Here is a 17,319-nt window from a genome sequence, read left to right as displayed (position 1 = left end):
GATGGATTGGATCGGAGTGAGGTGGATTGGGTAGTGGTGGACTTGATTGGAGTATTGGAGCGGGGGAATTGATTTGAGTGAGTGGATTGAGTTGGATTGGGGTCGACTGGAGTTGGGTGGGTTGGATTGTTGGTGGATTGGAGTAGGGTGGGGTGTATGGATTGAAATGGGGTGGTATGGATTGGAAAAGGGTAGGTTGGATTGTAGTGGGTTCACTTGGAGGAGGGTGGGTCGGACTGGAATAGTAAGGACTGGGTTGAGAGGGTTGGACTGGGGTGAGGTGTATTGGACTGGAAATGATTGGATTGTTGTGGGGATAAAGAGTAGAAGGGGGTAGATTGTGGTGGATTGAGTGGAATGAACTGGATTGGATTGGTGTGTGGCAAATTGGAATGGGGCAGATTGTCTTGGATTGGAGTGCGGCAGGTTGTGTAGGATAAAATTGGGGCAGATTAAAATGGATTAGAGTATGGCAAGTTGTTTTGGATTCAAGTGGGATAGATAGGAGTGGGGGAGAGTTTTGGGGATTGGAGTGTGGAAGATTGGAGTAAGGTGGATTGGTGTGAGGGAGATTGTTTTGTGTTGGAGTAGGGTAAATTGTTTTGGATTGGAATACAGCAGATTGCAGTGGGGCAGATTGTTTTGAATTGGAGTGGGTAGATTGTTTTGGATGGGAATGGGCCAGATTGGAGTGGGGTAGATAGGACTAGGGCATATTGTTTTGGATTGGAGTGGGGCAGATTGTTTTGGAGTGGCGCAGATTGTGTTGGATTGGGGTGAGATGAATTTGAGTGGGGCAGATTAGATTGGGGTAAATTGGGAGGACTGTTGTGAGGTGGGCTGGAGTGGATTGGGGTGAGTGATTTTGATTGGAGTGGGGTGGATTGGTGTGGGTTGGAGGGCGGTGAATTGGGGTGTTAAAGCATAATTTCATAAATTACACATAAGAAAGAAACAAAGTTGATTTGCAATACTTAGAACAAGATAATCATTTTCTTTTGAGAACAACACCCACAAGCAAATACATAAGAAAACATGAGTGCAAAGTGAGAAAAGACGATTTGGCAAAATAAAAGAAAGTTAGCTACAGAAAATAAAACTTTGCAGTTTTGTTTGTCTTGCTGGGACCCTTTTTGCCAGTTGCAAGCCTTGTGCTTTCAAGGCACTAAAAGTTAAAAAGTAAAAAATAGTGCCTCAATCACCAGTCAGAAGCATCGGACGGGCACTGATTAAGTTCTCAGTGCTTGATCCCTGTTCCACAGAGAGGAATGGAAATGATGCTTGGCCTGCAGTTACAAACTACGAGGCTGTAAAGAAGTGTGCCACACAAGCCAGCAAATGATAAATAATGGCCCTTTACTGTACGCAACAGAGTTTCACAAGCGAGATGCATTTTCTAGTGCATTCACTTGCAGGAGCTACCCTAAAAATGAGTTGAATAATAAAGATCAATGCAACAGAAACCCTAAACTCTAGATTCTCAGTTAAATTAATATTTATGAAAAACAAACCTTATTTCTGTTTATTAATGCAAAACACCTGTTAAGTATTTTAGAATAAAATGCAGCAGAAAGCACTCTCTCCCCCCTCTCACTCCCCAACTTCTTCCTCCAGGAAAAAAACACTGGCACCATTATTGTAGATCCAAACGTGTAACCAGTTGGTTACATGTTTCTCAACAGCCTTTATCAAACTGATTGGGGCCCAAAATCCTTGAATATAAACACCAAAGTGAAAAAGGACTTCAGAGTTCATGATGAATATGTACAAAACGTAGCACCATTTTGTAATTGGCAAAATGTAACGGTACCATTGAGTGAGGTACGATGTCACTAGATGCCCTCTTGATAATACCAATACTCAACTTGGAAAAATACAGCAAAATAATTTGTAATTAAATATGGGTTCTCCAATATAGTAAATCTAATCTATGTAGTAAATTACATTATAATAAATTCACAGATAAACATGTATACATAAAGCATTATTAGTCAGTATAATCTTTTTAGGTCGAGCCTAAGTGTACGACCTCTTGTATACTATTAAGTATACTTCTTTTGTGAGCTTCCAGCTATTTCATTTGTTAGTTTCCGTGTCATTTAAAAATCCTTTCTTGCTAGTGGTCAGTCATGCCTCTTTGTCCCTCCTTCTGTGTGGGAGTAGGGACCAACAACTGTATAGTTACACTTTGTCGTATTTATCTGGTCTGTAGGGGTCTTTTGTTTTCACTTTGTTTCCTGCTCCTGTCCAGGGAAGATTCCCTTTTCATTCGCAGAGCGTTCTTGCTTTTAGCTTAGTTGTAAACAAGGCTATAAATCAAGCTGCTATCTTGGTCACATTTGGGCACATATTTATACTTGGTTTGCGCTGAATTAGCGCCATTTGTTTTTTTACGCTAATTCAGCGCAAACCTAACTCCATATTTATACTTTGGCGTTATACACGTCTAGCGCCAAAGTTATGGAGTTTATGTCATTTTCTGGATGTGGAAACCTACCTTCCGTCATTAATATGCAAGGAAGGCGTTCCCATGCAGAAAATGATGATATGGTCTTAGCACCACATTTATCCCCCGTGCTAAAATCTAGCACAGGTGACTTAAATAATGGCGCTAACCTTGCTCAGTTCTTTCAGTCAGTACACTCTGCTGCTCTAGTACTGGGACCTCAGCGCAGCTCCATCAGTGCACCCCAGTTCACACACTCCAAGCCCTCAACCGTGCCTGTGGCAGGAACCCCACACGTGCTGTCTGCCAGAGCACCTCAGCTGTTGCAGTCAGTACAGTCTGCTGCTCCAGTACTGGGACCTCAGGCACCACTCCATCAGTCCACCCCAGTTCACACACTCCAAGCCCTCAGCCATGCCAGTGCCAGGAACCCCACACGTGCTGTTTGCCAGAGCATCTGTTATTCCAGTCAGTGCACTCTGCTTCTCCAGTACTAGGGCATCAGGCGCCGCTCCATCAATGCACCTTAGTTCACAAACTCCAAGCCCTCAGCTGTGCCAGTGCCAGGAATCCCACAAGCACTGTCTGCCAGAGCACCTCAATTCTTCCAGTCAGTGCACTCTGCTGCTCCAGTACTGGGACCTCGGGCACTGCTCCATCAGTGCACCCCAGTTCACACACTCCAAGACCTCAGCCATGCCAGGAACCTCACATGCGCTGTCTGCCACAGCACTTCAGTTCTTTCAGTCAGTACACTCTGCTGTTCAAGTACTGGAACCTTGGGCGCCGCTCCGTCTGTGCACCTCAGTTCACACTCAATTCTAGCTCTCAGCCATGCTTGTGCCAGAACTCCACACACGCTGTCTGCCAGAGGACCTCAGTACTTAGTCAGTACACACACTGCTGTTCCAGTACTGGGGCCTTGGGCCCAGCTTCATCAGTGCACCTCGGTTCAACCCCGGCAAGGTCACTTCCTTTCCTATACTGGGACCCCACTCACATACATCTCCATTACAGCAGCTCAGTTCTAATATTCAGGCCCACTGCCAGGCCAATACTGGACCCAAAAGAACAAAACACAGCTCAGCCAGTTCACCTAAAGTCTAACTTCCAACGCCAATGTTGATGGGAAACACCACAACTCCGCCAGAATCCATCAATTCTAACATTCAGTTCTCTGTATTAAGGCTCACACACACGCCCTACAGGACTCTTTGCTACTGTGGTTCAAAGGCAATGCCACTCCCATGCTTGGCCCCACTCTCAGCTTCACCAGGGCACTTCCAGGATAATACTTGGCACACGGGCACACCAGTAGTTGGTTCCCCACATAGCTCAATTAACATACCTCACTTCTGACCTTGTGTGCCTGTTACTATTCCAGTACTGCAGCCCATATACAACTCTGTTGGTGCACCTCAACCCTAACCTGCAGCTCCCCATTATTCCAATACCAGTAATAACACAGTGCCTTGTTTCTCATTCCTCACCTGCTGCCTTTCTGATATTCCAGCACGGGGCCTGGTCAAAAGCGCCCCAATATTGCTGTATTGAGGTTCATATACAACTCTGCTAATGCACCTCCTGTTCTGCGGTGCCTCCTGCTGTTCCACACTCTGACTTCCGTTTGAGGACTTGGGGGAGCCAATTAAATCTGTTCTTGGCTGCCATCTCACTGTTCTGTTTCACCTATCCCACTCCATCCTTTCCTTTCCTGTTTACTCTCAATGTTTTCTTTCCCACCAACTTTTCTCTTTCCAGCTCTTAAAATCCACATTCGCTCTTTCTTTCAACTGTTTATTTCTACTTCTCTCCCTTTTTTTTATTTCCCTTTTCCTCTTGCTACCTCCTCTTTCAAACTTGCAAAAACGTGGTTATTTCTTTCCTTGTTTTGTTCCTCTTTTTTTTCTTCATCAAGCGTTCATTCTTTCACTATTTTTTCTCTTCCCTTCATTCTTTCTGTCTTTTTTATTTGCTCTTTCCTTTAAGTCGGTATGCGTCCTTTCCCTTTTTTTAATCTTTCTTCCTTCCTTTCTCTGAAGTTTTCTTATCTTTATCTGTCAATTCATGTTTTAATATTAATCGCTCTTTTTCCCGTCTGTATGTGTTAGCCACAAGTTACTTGTCGGGGCCCAAAGTGTCAAAGTGGTGTTCACATTCTGTGTCTGTGGAAAATGTGTCAGTACTTACATGCCGAGGTTTTTTCGCTGATTGTTTCTCTCACAATTTCTCTTTTTTTTTCTGTTTACTTTTCTGTTTCTTTTCACACTTCTTTCATTATTTTTTCCTCTTTATCTTTCATTCGCTAGCTTCTTTCCTTTTTTCTTTTGTCTCACACGTTTGCTCTATTTCTTCTTAGTTGTGTTTTACCATTTTCTTGTTCTTTCCCTGTTATCTTATATTTCTTTGCAATCCATTCTCTTTCTTCCTTTTGTCTGTTGTATTCCTTTTGCTCCTCTTTTTCTGCCCCATCTGCTTTATCTCCGGAAGCCTAGTTATCTATGGAGCAACAGGTGCTGTGGCACCCGGGCCCAGAGACCTACGGACCTCACTCAACTCTAATTACTGTTGTATTTTCATACTGAAATTCTAGTCAACCATTTTCCTTTCTTACTCCAGGGCCCATGACACCGTTACTACGCCACTTGTCCTCTCCATCCTTACTCCTGACTCCCTTTCCTTTCACCCATGATATTTTTGTTATGGTGTTCTGAGCATTACACTCTAATGCCAAAAGTTTATTTCTGATAAAGTTTTATATGATAATTGCATATGTTTTAAGAGAGATGAAGAAGGTGCATGGAAGTGCTTTAGTTAAATGTTGGGCCACTGGAATTATGTGGCAGGAAAAGACGAAATTATGAGGCAAGATTGACCAATTTATGTGCCAAGAAAATTCCAGTTATAAATTTACAATACCAATAGCTCTAACTCAAAAAAATGCGAGACCTATTGCATTGCAAATGCTTGTTCTGTTTGAACTGGATAAAAGCTGATGCAATCAACATTTCAAACACAGGGGGAAAAGGGGTAGAATCCAGAAACAAAAAGAGACTGCTGCACAAATATTTAATGAAGTGGAAACCTTAACTGATGGCGATGGGGCTGCAAGCGGTTAGTAAGTGATACAAATGGGGACAAAAACTGCAGATATTGAAGAAACCATCACACTAAGAGAGCAACAGATGGTCAAAGATTACCTCATTAGAGAACTATTAAGCAGTTGGAAGAGTGCCTTGAGGCTTGCACATTTTCTTAATACCCACATATGAGAATCCTAAGTTACTCAAGGAATGGGCAACACTGATGGGAACAACCTGTAAAAAGTAAAAGTATGATAGTACTCCCAATTAAATATGCAAACATTGAATTTGATGCAATTTGTGAACAATTAGCAAAGCTTAATAATGAGTAAAAAATGGAACTGCATTGTTAAGTCAATGTAGTGTTGGGGGCCCTAGGCTGTCATGCTACTAAATGAGGTGACACTGACATAGTACTTGGGTTTGTACAACTGGCCTCGGGGTACGTGCACCCAGCCCTTTTTATTGGCAAGGTCACCTGACTGGTGACACCTGTGATGGATGGGTGTGGGGTGAGTGTGGAAGCCAGCCCTCAGCAGAGTGGCTGGTGGAAACACTAGAACATGTCCAGCAGGACACTACAGTCATCAATTCCGTTCGTACAGCTATGGGAAGAAAGGTCACAAAACTATGAGGGGAAGATTGCACAGAAAAAACAGAGAACATTTCTGAGGGATAAGAGGGACTACATCGAAGACAGATTGCTAACCTTTGCCCGTAAGTTTAACAGCAAAACAAAGGAATATAGGAAGGAGACAATCCAAGACAACAGGAACTCCTTTCTTCTGAATCAAGTTCGGTTGTCACTTTAGACTCAAATGAAGGTCCAAGTGTTTCTAACCTAATCTCCACACACAAAGGAACTTTTTTAGACAAGTATCCTCTAATGAAACAAAACAAAGGGATGGAAAGTCGGCGGGGACACCCGAGAGATTAAAGTAAAGGAGGCGCAAAATGGAACGCACTAACAACCAAGAAGGACCCTCAAAAGAGAGACACTGTCTCATGGGAAGAGAACTAAGCGAAACAACAAGAAACAGTGATGGGTGAAGCTACATTAAATGTTAATTTATCGAATCATAATTTAACATTAACTGAGAAGTCTGTGTTGGAACTGAGGCTCTCATTTTGGCCGGTGGTAAATTTCAATTACAGTGAGACACCTATACACTTTTTTATGTACTACAATTAGTTAAAACCTTTACAAAACTGGATCTCATTAGTACAAATTCAAATCAACAGTTTAAAACAGGGCTTAAGAATACATTTTAGTGACATGAAAATGTTCCACCATGGCCCCAAGGTGACTAGTTAGGGTCTAAAGAAAATAAAGTACATCTCATTGTTGAAGGTTAAGGGAAACAGATTAAACATTGGCGCAGGAAACGATTATAAGCACAATACAGTTAGCTTCCAGGCTTCAGCGGGGGTTAGTTAAAAGCCTTGAGGAACTAGAACACAGAGCAAGATGTTAGTATTAGTATATACTTTTTCCAGTGTTCTAGGAAACTCAAACTAATTAAATATTTCCAACAAAAGGGACCCTAAGAAAGGAGGGCAACTAGTTCCATTAGCGAGGAAGCATCTGAATTAGGGATTAAGGATAAAGGCACACTGATCACGTTTTGTGAACTTGAAAATGACAGGCCATCCACATTAGAATCTAGGGATACCCTTCCGGAATTGGGGCTTTGAGTGGAGCAATCATGCAAGAGTCTTTTCAAACGTGCCTCACACTTATTCCTATCATGAACCAAGATAACAGTGGCACATTTCAGGAACTAATAGTTTAGGACTTAATGAAACTTGGGGCCCAAACACGACAAAAATTTTAATGGGGCAGTCTTATGAAATAATAAAGGCTGGCGAATCAGACACTGTTAAATTACAACAATATGATAATAAAACCCTCAGATAAAGGTAGGAAAGTAGTACCATGGCACATCTCTGAATACAGCCAGGAAGCCAACCTTCAGCTCATACGTCTGGATTGTTATGAGAAGGTTCAACGTATTACACTAAAAGAGGTCGCAAGTGTGTATCATGATATGCTTTTCTAAAGACAAGGGTTTATTAAGGTTTGAAGAATGTTTTTTTTGAAGAATGATTATCCAATAGTGCCATGTTTTTATTCTGTACCAAAAATACATAAGGACCACCAGGGCACCCTAGTCCTCTACTGAAAGTCTCCTGGAGAATATTGCAATCTATTTAGACTATTACCTGTCACCTTTTGTGAAATGTCTTCCTTCGTATTGTAGGGAGACCTCATATTCTTTACAAAACTAACATTATACACATTGGGAATCCACATATGTTAGATGTCCATAGATGTGAACTCCTTGTACACATGTATAGGACACGATTGAGAATTACAGGCGTGTGTATATTTTCTCAAAAAGAGGTCTATGAAAGTACTTGACTACACACACATGCTATTAGACATGATCTACATAATAACTTATTTCTATTTCAAAGACATGTTTAAACAGCTGTCAGAACAGCGTTGACCTATTGCTTCGCCCCCAGCTACACAAATATCTTCATTGGGTGGTGGGAGGAAAAGGTGGTCTGAAAAAAATACGAGGACGAGATTTAGCACATCCCATTTTGGGTTTGTTACATTGATGATTTATTTACCATTTGAAATGGGAAAACGGAAGAGGCAGGAGAATTTGTGAACAACTTACAAGTGAATGACTTAAATTTAAGTTTCACCTCGAAAATAAGTAAAGTTGATGTGGAATTTGAAGTCCTGAAAGTCACTGTTTAGTAATGGAACACTAGTAACTTCACTGTATCAGCAGAGCCCACACTGATATTCGGAAGATACTTCATAGACCCTGTCATATACTCAAAGCTGACTCCATTGTGGGGATGGCGTTGATCGCCGGTACTAGTCCACAGATGCATCCCCCATCAAATATCATAAAGGAACAACTTCTCTCGCCAGGAAAAACACTGGTACACTAGGATTGCAGTTCCAATATATGTATAAAATGTTTTCATGTGTAGCTGGCCCGGTCATTTTTTCTTTGTTCAAAGAAGTTAGTCACAAGACCGGTTGTGACTCCTCCCTTGTTCCTTCAGCACCATGGCTCCACTTTAGATTGTTTTCTTTCACAATGAGGCTTAGACGTGCAGGACACTGCGCTGAAGTCAAAGGGTTAAACACACCAAACTATTTCGGTTTGGTTCCTGTAGGGTTCTGCATCTTCCTCTTCCACCATAGAGTGGAAAAGGACCACTCTGCATCGAAGATCTTCGATTTTCGGAATCTATTTCAAGTTCCTGCAGCCTTGATTTGCTACCGCCCCTTTGAGTGCTGTCAAGGTTAACCTCGAGAATGCACGCAGGACTCAGTTGTGGAACAAACTCCAAACCATTTCTGTCCTAAGTGCAATGTGAAGTGTGCCTGGCCTGACTGAAATGAGGTTTGTAATCTGCCTATTCGCAGAGCCCAGGGAACCTTCCTGCAACACCTGCTTCGGTGTAGGGAATCCCTCAGGCATAGGAAAGAGGGAAAGTGGGCACACTAAGGGGCATATTTATACTCTGTCTGCGCCGAATGTGCGTAAAAGTTTTTGAGGCACATTCAGCGCAAACCTTGCCCCATATTTAAACTTTGATGCCCGAGCCCGTGGACATTAAAATCCCGCCGTGTGTGTCATTTTTTGGATGCGGCAACCCACCTTGCGTTAATCATATGCAAGGTAGGCGTTCCCGTCCAAAAAATGACTTAAATGCCCGTGCATCGTATTTATGCTTCTGCGCAAAAATGCCGCACGGCCGTGAGGCGGAGCTGGAAAATGACGCACAGCCCGTTATGCGTCAAAAATTAACGCCTGGGTCAGGGCAGGCGTTAAAATGGGGGCAAACACACCTGTATTTAATCAGAACGCACAGAAGCAACAGAGGAGCAGCAAAAGGGAGACATGGAGGTGCTTTCATCCAGGGTGTATGCAGACGCCGAGCCCAGCAGCAACAACAGCAGCTACCACAACACCAGCAGGGACCCCAAAGGCAGCGCAGAAGGCAGGAGAGGATATTCCACACCAGAACAACCCTTCATGGCCTCAGGGACCATGACATCATCCAGAGGTACAGGTTGAACTGGCAGGCCATTCAGCAGCTGCTGCGCAACATAGAGCCACAGTTGGCACCCACCTTGCTGACACCCCGCACCATCCCAACACAAACCAAGCTGCTAGCTGTACTTCATATGCCGGCAAGTGGCTCTTTTCAAACAACTGGTGCCCTGGTTGCGGAATATCACAGCCATCATTTTCTGCCTATTTGCCCAAAGTACTGGATGCCATCATTGGACTCACACCCCGCCACATCCGCTTCCCAAACACACTGCAGAAGCAGCAGGAGACAAAGCAGGGGTTTTACCTCATAAGTGGCTTCCCACACGTCCTTGGTGCCATCGACTGCACACATGTACGCCTTGTGCCACCTGCTGCAACTGAACACCTCTACCGCAACAGGAAGCACACACATTCCATCAATGTGCAGGCCATTGTTGATCACCAAGGATTGACCACCAACATCGTGGCAAAATATCCTGGGAGTGTCCATGACTCATTCATCTTCCGTCACTCTACCATCAATCAGCACTTCCAGGATGGATGGTATGGAAATGGACTACTTGTTGGTAAGTACAGAAACCTACTTATATACACACCGCACAGCAACCCTCTAGGACACACAACACATACACCACGACAGCAACATGTGGACAGGAACACACTGAGGTCTTGACATCGCTCGCCATGTTTCATAGGTCTGCAGTGAACCTGTCACACATCTGAAATTAGTGTACAGTCTAATGTTAAGACGTCAATGATCACAACGTTTGGAGTGGTTTGCCTAATTGTCACCTTGCAAAATGTAAGCGTCTCACTGATGTTTAAATTAATCCATTGCATAAGTCGAAAGGTATGGGATGTCCAGGGTACATTGATGTGAACATGTTAACCACACTGTCAAAATTAATCTGTGTATGGAACTATCATCTCACCCCCAGTGAAGACACAGGGACACCTGTATCACAAGTCACAAAGCTAGGGAGTGCACACTGTACTGCAAATCCCAAACCATACTGCTGACAACCGGTCAGCAGCCAAACACTCGTTCAGCCAAGGAAACAACACAATGCAGATGTTACATCCTACAAGCCTAAGAAGGAACACTATAATACAAAAGAGTCACAGACAACACAAGACAACTACTGCCATGCAAGGTGATTTCAATGGGGCAAGCTACATCAACATGATCCCATTCATTTTCTTTTTCAGCTGATCAGGGGTATGGGATCTAGCCATGGATAATGACACAGTTTGGCAACCCAAGCACTGCAGCAGAGCGTGCCTACAATGACGCACATAGGAGGGCACGCAGCATAATCGAGAGGACCTTCGGCATCCTCAAGTCAAGATTCAGGTGCCTCAACATCACTGGTGGTAGCCTCCTATATTCCCCTGAAATGGTCTGTAAGATCATTCTAACATGCACCATCCTGCACAACATTTGCATAAGAAGGAACATTCCCCTCTTGGAACCAGAGCCACACATGCCTGAAGAGGAGGATGGTGGCCTGCAACAAGAGGGGGAACAACAAAACACGGCTGCTGGAGTGCGTAGGCGCCAACATATCATGAACAATTTCTTTAAAAACTAATCACCATCACCACTGTATTAACTAATGTAAACAAACACTGATAATAATCACCATATCATGGTCTGGCTAATCATTTTTGCTCACCTTTATCTCTAACTATCAGAATAAGAGTGTAGCCTCATGGAGCATTGCTGATATACCGATCAGGACACAGAAAATCACAGAGCAATTGTGATGTGTATCATACAACAGTCAAGTACACACACACACACACTGTAAATGACATATATCCTGTACATTTCACCTTTGAAGGGCAATAGCAGAGGACCACACCTATTTCACACATACATGTTGGCAACATGGTTCATCGTAGCATATGGAACACAACTAAGACACCATTACTCAATAAGGGGAAAACAAGCCTCATACATGAGGCAGTTGATGTGCTATTGCATTGGTAACAGGAATGTATGACTAGACCCTTGACAGCAGTAAGTCCAACTGCACCGATCTTTGCAAGGACTATCTGTGACTAGAGTTCCATATAAGCAGAACATAGACAGCACAAGAGCCACACCTATGACAAGCATTGCACACATGACATTCAATGTACATGTCAGCCCATTTCCTAACTTCTGACACACCCATGCTCCTGGTCACAACCCACCTGTCTGAAGAGGTCCCTGGAATGGTAATATGTGTACCCCGATATTCCCTCCTCTATACACACAGACTAACAATACTAATCCTGTGTGCTACACCCTTTCCTATGTTATGCCATTGTCATAGTACATCTGACTGCATGGACATCAGGTCAATTAATACACTGACTTGTAGTTTCTAAGCCATGTTATCACCTGTAGATTGCTTCCCGTGTGAAAGGTACTGTTGGCCATTTGAATTAAAATCTCACATACAGGACTTGTGAGAAACTGATGCAGCACACACCTGTGATCACCTCCATGCACACTACCCATTTGAACATGCACTGCCCCTGTTGATGCCTGGAACAGCATAGAAGTTTCCATTATGTCAAATACACCGTTATGCATTGCTACTAATTAAGCCGTGTAACACAGCCCTTGGGTTTATGTGTCACCTTCAAAAACACAGGACATACACAGTTTTCCATGTCAACTGTCTTATTCTTCCTCCGACCAGTCTTAGTCAGACCACTGATTATGTACCTTGTGAAATTGCTGGATCCAGATTGACCCTGCATCCTGTCAGCCTGACTGGCACCTGTCTGTGCGTTACCCTAAAGGTTCCTCTTGGCTATATATGTACCACACTTGCGTTACCAAACCTCTCATTCCTCAGAGGGTATTTTGTCATGTGCTTCATCAATGCATACCCAAATACATTGTATAGCATCATCTGCTTTTTAAATGTACCATATCAGTAAAATTGTCTTTGAATACCAAAATCATGGCCCATCCCTTGTCTGGGTCTCATGTATGCATGAACGACAAAGTGTGACAGTGCCATATGCAGGGATTGGGTATGGTGCCTCCAGCAGAACCAGCTACCTCTGGTAATGTGCATGAAAAGTCCACACATATTAGGACCCTGCCAGTTCACACGCTGAATCACATTGCTCAACATATTGATGGGCTGTGAATGCTGAATAGCTGCAAGATTAATCAACACAGAGGCCATGATGTTCCCAGATGCAGTGGGAACTTCACAGGCCAACCTGTGTACAAATGTTGTAAAGACACCTTCCGGAACATGACTCCGGAGACAATATTTCACTCAGCACACCAAGGTTGCCCTGTTGACAGTCTCATTACACGTCTTCAGTGACAGGGTGGGACCATCCCCATGTAGGTTCTCATGTCCTCATCCACTTTACTCACATTGATCTCCAAAGGTTACTCAGTAGATACAGGAATAGCTGCCACTGACGCATGAGACCTGGACGTAACTGTGACAACATACACCCCTAAAAATACACAGGATCAACATTGGACCACACACGTGAAAAAGAAACCTCTGTGCAATTGATCACTGGAAATATGTGGCCACGTGCTGCCTCGTCTGCTGGTCCACCACTGCCACTGGAGAGTTGTGGCTCAGCCATATGACCACAACTGTGGCGTCATATAAAATTTGTGGTTCACCTTTGGCTGTCTGTGCCAATAACATGGTACCCATTTCGTCTATTCATGTGCCTGACTCACTGTGAGTTCACCAACAAGTGCCTATGAAGCAGTTACCAAAATTCTAGGACATGGGATGGCCAACTTGTGGACCATTGACATGAACAAGCGTCTGCCATCTATCCGGTGCATGCTTTGTCATTTGTGGTGTCTACGTTACCCAAAATCTTGGAAGTGCACACAACAGATGTTGCTACATGTATGACTAGCACATGTCCTCTCTCATTTCCACAATGACTTGCATCTAAGGTTTGGACACATCGACTTCACATTCATACAAGCATATTTGCAATAATGCATCTTGTGATGCACACACACTGGGTCGACAAATACATTAGTAGCCAATGCACACACATTGAACCTTAGGCATTGAGGTATTGTACTCATGTGCGTCACCTTGCTATCCTCTCCTGATGCCAAACATGCCCAAATTGTGCAATACATAAATGTAGGCTACACATATGGCCATCTAGTGCGCCAGCCAAGCGTGAAAATCCTGTTAAGGAAGTAGTGGGTCATGGTCCGCAGCAGTATGATGTCTCACATGTGAACATACACCATCAACACCAAAGTGGGTGCAATCAGCCTATCTCAGTTGTGTCACAAATGTAACATAACACTAAAATGGAAAAAATACCCCAAACCAGTTCATGCCCTGAAATTTTGACACATACGCGTCAAAAAATGACGCTTATGCCTGAAAAACAACGCATAGTGCCCTGAAAATTGGTTAAGTGTTAAGACTATTTACAAATATATGGATGCGGCCTGATTTTTACTTCTGTGCATCGAAAAAAATGACGCACATACTGTATGTGTGAAAAAATATGATGCATAACGGAAAAAACTGCAGCCATTTTATGCAGGAAGTGATGTAATAGGATATCCTGTTTACAGATTATGTTCAGTGGGTGTACTTTGACTTTCACTTTGCAGTCTGTGATTCTTCTAGACTGTGTGGCTGTGTTCTGAGTTTTGTCCAGTGAATTTGTGCTTTTGTCTCCTGTGTGCTCCATTACTTGTTAGTTTGTGAAATAAATATTGTTGTTGTATACTGTCTGAGTGTGTTTTGTGTACAATTGTCCAGTATTGTATTGTACTGTATTTGTTGTTTGTGGGAGTCTGTTGTGGGTAGTGCTAGTTTGGGGATAGTTGGGCTCTTTTAGTTGTTAAATTTACTTTTTTGTACTTCTACTTTCCCCCTTTTCTCCTTTGTTCTTCTTTATCCCATATTCCCCTTTTCGGTGCTGAGATGTTGGGTAGGCCACGTCTTGGCAGGATAGGTGAGGAGGAGCTTGGGGGGTTTATATGGCTGGTGTGCCATTAACTCCAATTGATGATCGAGGCAGGGGGCAGAGTGATACAGGGGTATCACACCGAATCCGGTGGGGAAAAGTCCTGCATCACTTGCAGTGCGTGTATGAGAGCCAGAGGAATGACCACCAGCTGAAGGACCGCTGGGCTGACCTCATCACCAGGGAGCAAGATCTGCTGGACCACCTGGGAATAGTGATTGGTGGCCCTGTTGGTGAGTACAAATCATGTAAATGTGCACAATTAAAAGCTCTGTACTGACATCAGATGATTTGTACAATATCTGTTGGCTAAGTTGCTGACTGTGTGGAATGCTTTGGAAACATACAGGGTCATTGATGGACTATGTCAAGGACCACAATTGCTAGCTGTCAGGAAGCACGTGCTCTGCAAACTTACAGAATACTTCTGCTTAATGTAATTTGGTGCTGCCTTTGTGTCAGACAGCAACACAAAGTAGGAGCCACTACAGGAGACACATGTGGTGTATAAAAACCTCGGAATTCTTGGTTCGCTCGGTATGAGAGTGATTGCTCGGTCAGAACAAGAGGTTAGAAGTAAAGGAGTGGCAATATTAGATCGGACTAATAAATTAAATTTCATCAGGCAGAAGGCTGACAGGGGCGGGAGATGGGTGATTGTAGAGTGCAGCTATGGGCATGGTAGCTTTACATTATGCTCTTTATATGGGGTAGTCATGGACAACCCAGTAGTATTGGATACCCTCCCTATTGAGTTAACAGGATGGGCCCGCCCTATATTCTATGTGGTGATTTCAAATTCAATGGCTCTTGGGAAGGACTACAGGATTTATTAGCGTCCACAACTAAGAAGTACCAGGAGCGTAAACCTCGGGTATATAAGGCAATGGTCGCTATTCAGAAAGAATTAGGACTGGTGGACGCTTGGGCGAAATTATGTAAGCCGGACCCCGGATATACTTATTATTCGGCCCCCCATGCGAAACTAGCACGACTCGATTATTTTTTTATATCTCCTGTATTATTAAAGCAAGGAAGGATGGAATTATATCCACGGGCTATATCAGATCATAACCCATTAGTATTCGATCTGGAATTGGATGGGCTTGAGCCAAAGGTTAGGAGATGGACATTTGAAAGAGGGCTCCTTAAGGACCCGGAATACTGTGAGTATATGAGAAAGTGGATAGTTGAATTATTGGGGTTTAACCAGGGATCAGCTCCAGCAGAGATAGTCTGGGATACCCTAAAAGCAGGAATCTGAGGTGAAACGTTGAGTTTCAGTCTTAAAAGGCAGAAAAACTCCCAAGGCAGAATAAAAGACTTGCATATGAAGCTGAGGGCAGCAGAAAGACAACTGATTATAGCTATAGAAACTGGGGTGGATATAAAGAGGGCTGAGGAGGAAGTCGCTATAGCTAAAGCAGCAATTAACGAGGTTATGGCTCAAAGAATAGCGGAGAAATACTTAGCACAGCGCTCACAAGGGTATGAGTATGGAGAAAAATCCGTGCGCTTGTTAGCAATAAGGGCAAGTCAGAAAACAGCATCCGGGGTCATTAGGGAGATTAGAGATTGGCAAGGACAGATAGTGTCAGACGTGGATGGAATTAGGAAGGTGTTTCACAGATACTACAAGGAACTATATAATGATACATCTGTACATTCGGATGAAGAAATGCTGGAATTTTTATACCCCATTAAGGTTGATAGGCTTTCCGAGAGTGATCGTCTATACATGGGAGATCAGATAGATATCTCGGAAATTGATAAGGCAATGAGTGAACTTGCTACCGGAAAAGCCACAGGCCTTGACTCGATCCCCTTAGAGTTTTATAAAACTTTTAAAGTTCTACTACTCCCGGTGATGATAGAGCTATTCATTCAGGTACAGAATGGAGGGGAAACCCCCCCATCATGGGATATGGCCAACATAGTAATGTTCCTGAAGAAAGGGAAAGCCCCACTAAACCCGGCATCATATCGGCCGATCACATTAATCAACAGTGATGTTAAAATATATTCAAAAATATTGGCCGCTCGATTATCTCTAGTGATTAAGAAGTTAGTTACCCCTAGACAACATGGGTTTGTCACGGGTAGGGATACTACCGATCATATTCAAAGAGTTCTTGCACTCTTTGATGCTACGGAAGTAGCAGAGGAACCTATGGCAGTCGCATTATTAGATGCAGAGAAGGCGTTTGACCGGGTGAACTGGAATTACCTGTGGTATGTAATGGAGTATTATGGGTTAGGGAAGAAATTCATTGCAGCAGGAAGGGCTCTATATAGATCACCGGCAGTGAAAATACAAACTAATGGGAGGACAATCCGAGTGTATCCAGGTCAGGAGAGGTACTAGGCAGGGATGCCCATGCTCTCCGCTCCTGTTTGCATTATATATAGATCCCTTGCTTAGACAGTTGGAAGAGAATAGCAGGATTCCACCGATACGTAGGCTGGGATGGGATACAAAAGTCCTAGCATACGCGGACGACATAGCCATATGAACCCCCTCCCCTGATCCGGCGTTGAGAGAGGTTGAAGAGGTGACGAGGAAATTTGGAAGATTCTCCGGATACCTGTTAAACAGGGCTAAAACGCAGTTACTGGCTAATCAATATATAAGCACCCAGGATACTCGGAGGGTGGATCACGCAGAATATCTGGGTATAAATATTACACCAAAAGTAGGAGAAATTGTTAA

The sequence above is a fragment of the Pleurodeles waltl genome, chromosome 1_1, assembly GCF_031143425.1.
Source record: "Pleurodeles waltl isolate 20211129_DDA chromosome 1_1, aPleWal1.hap1.20221129, whole genome shotgun sequence".
Taxonomy (NCBI): domain Eukaryota; kingdom Metazoa; phylum Chordata; class Amphibia; order Caudata; family Salamandridae; genus Pleurodeles; species Pleurodeles waltl.
This window is presented reverse-complemented; position numbering follows the sequence as displayed.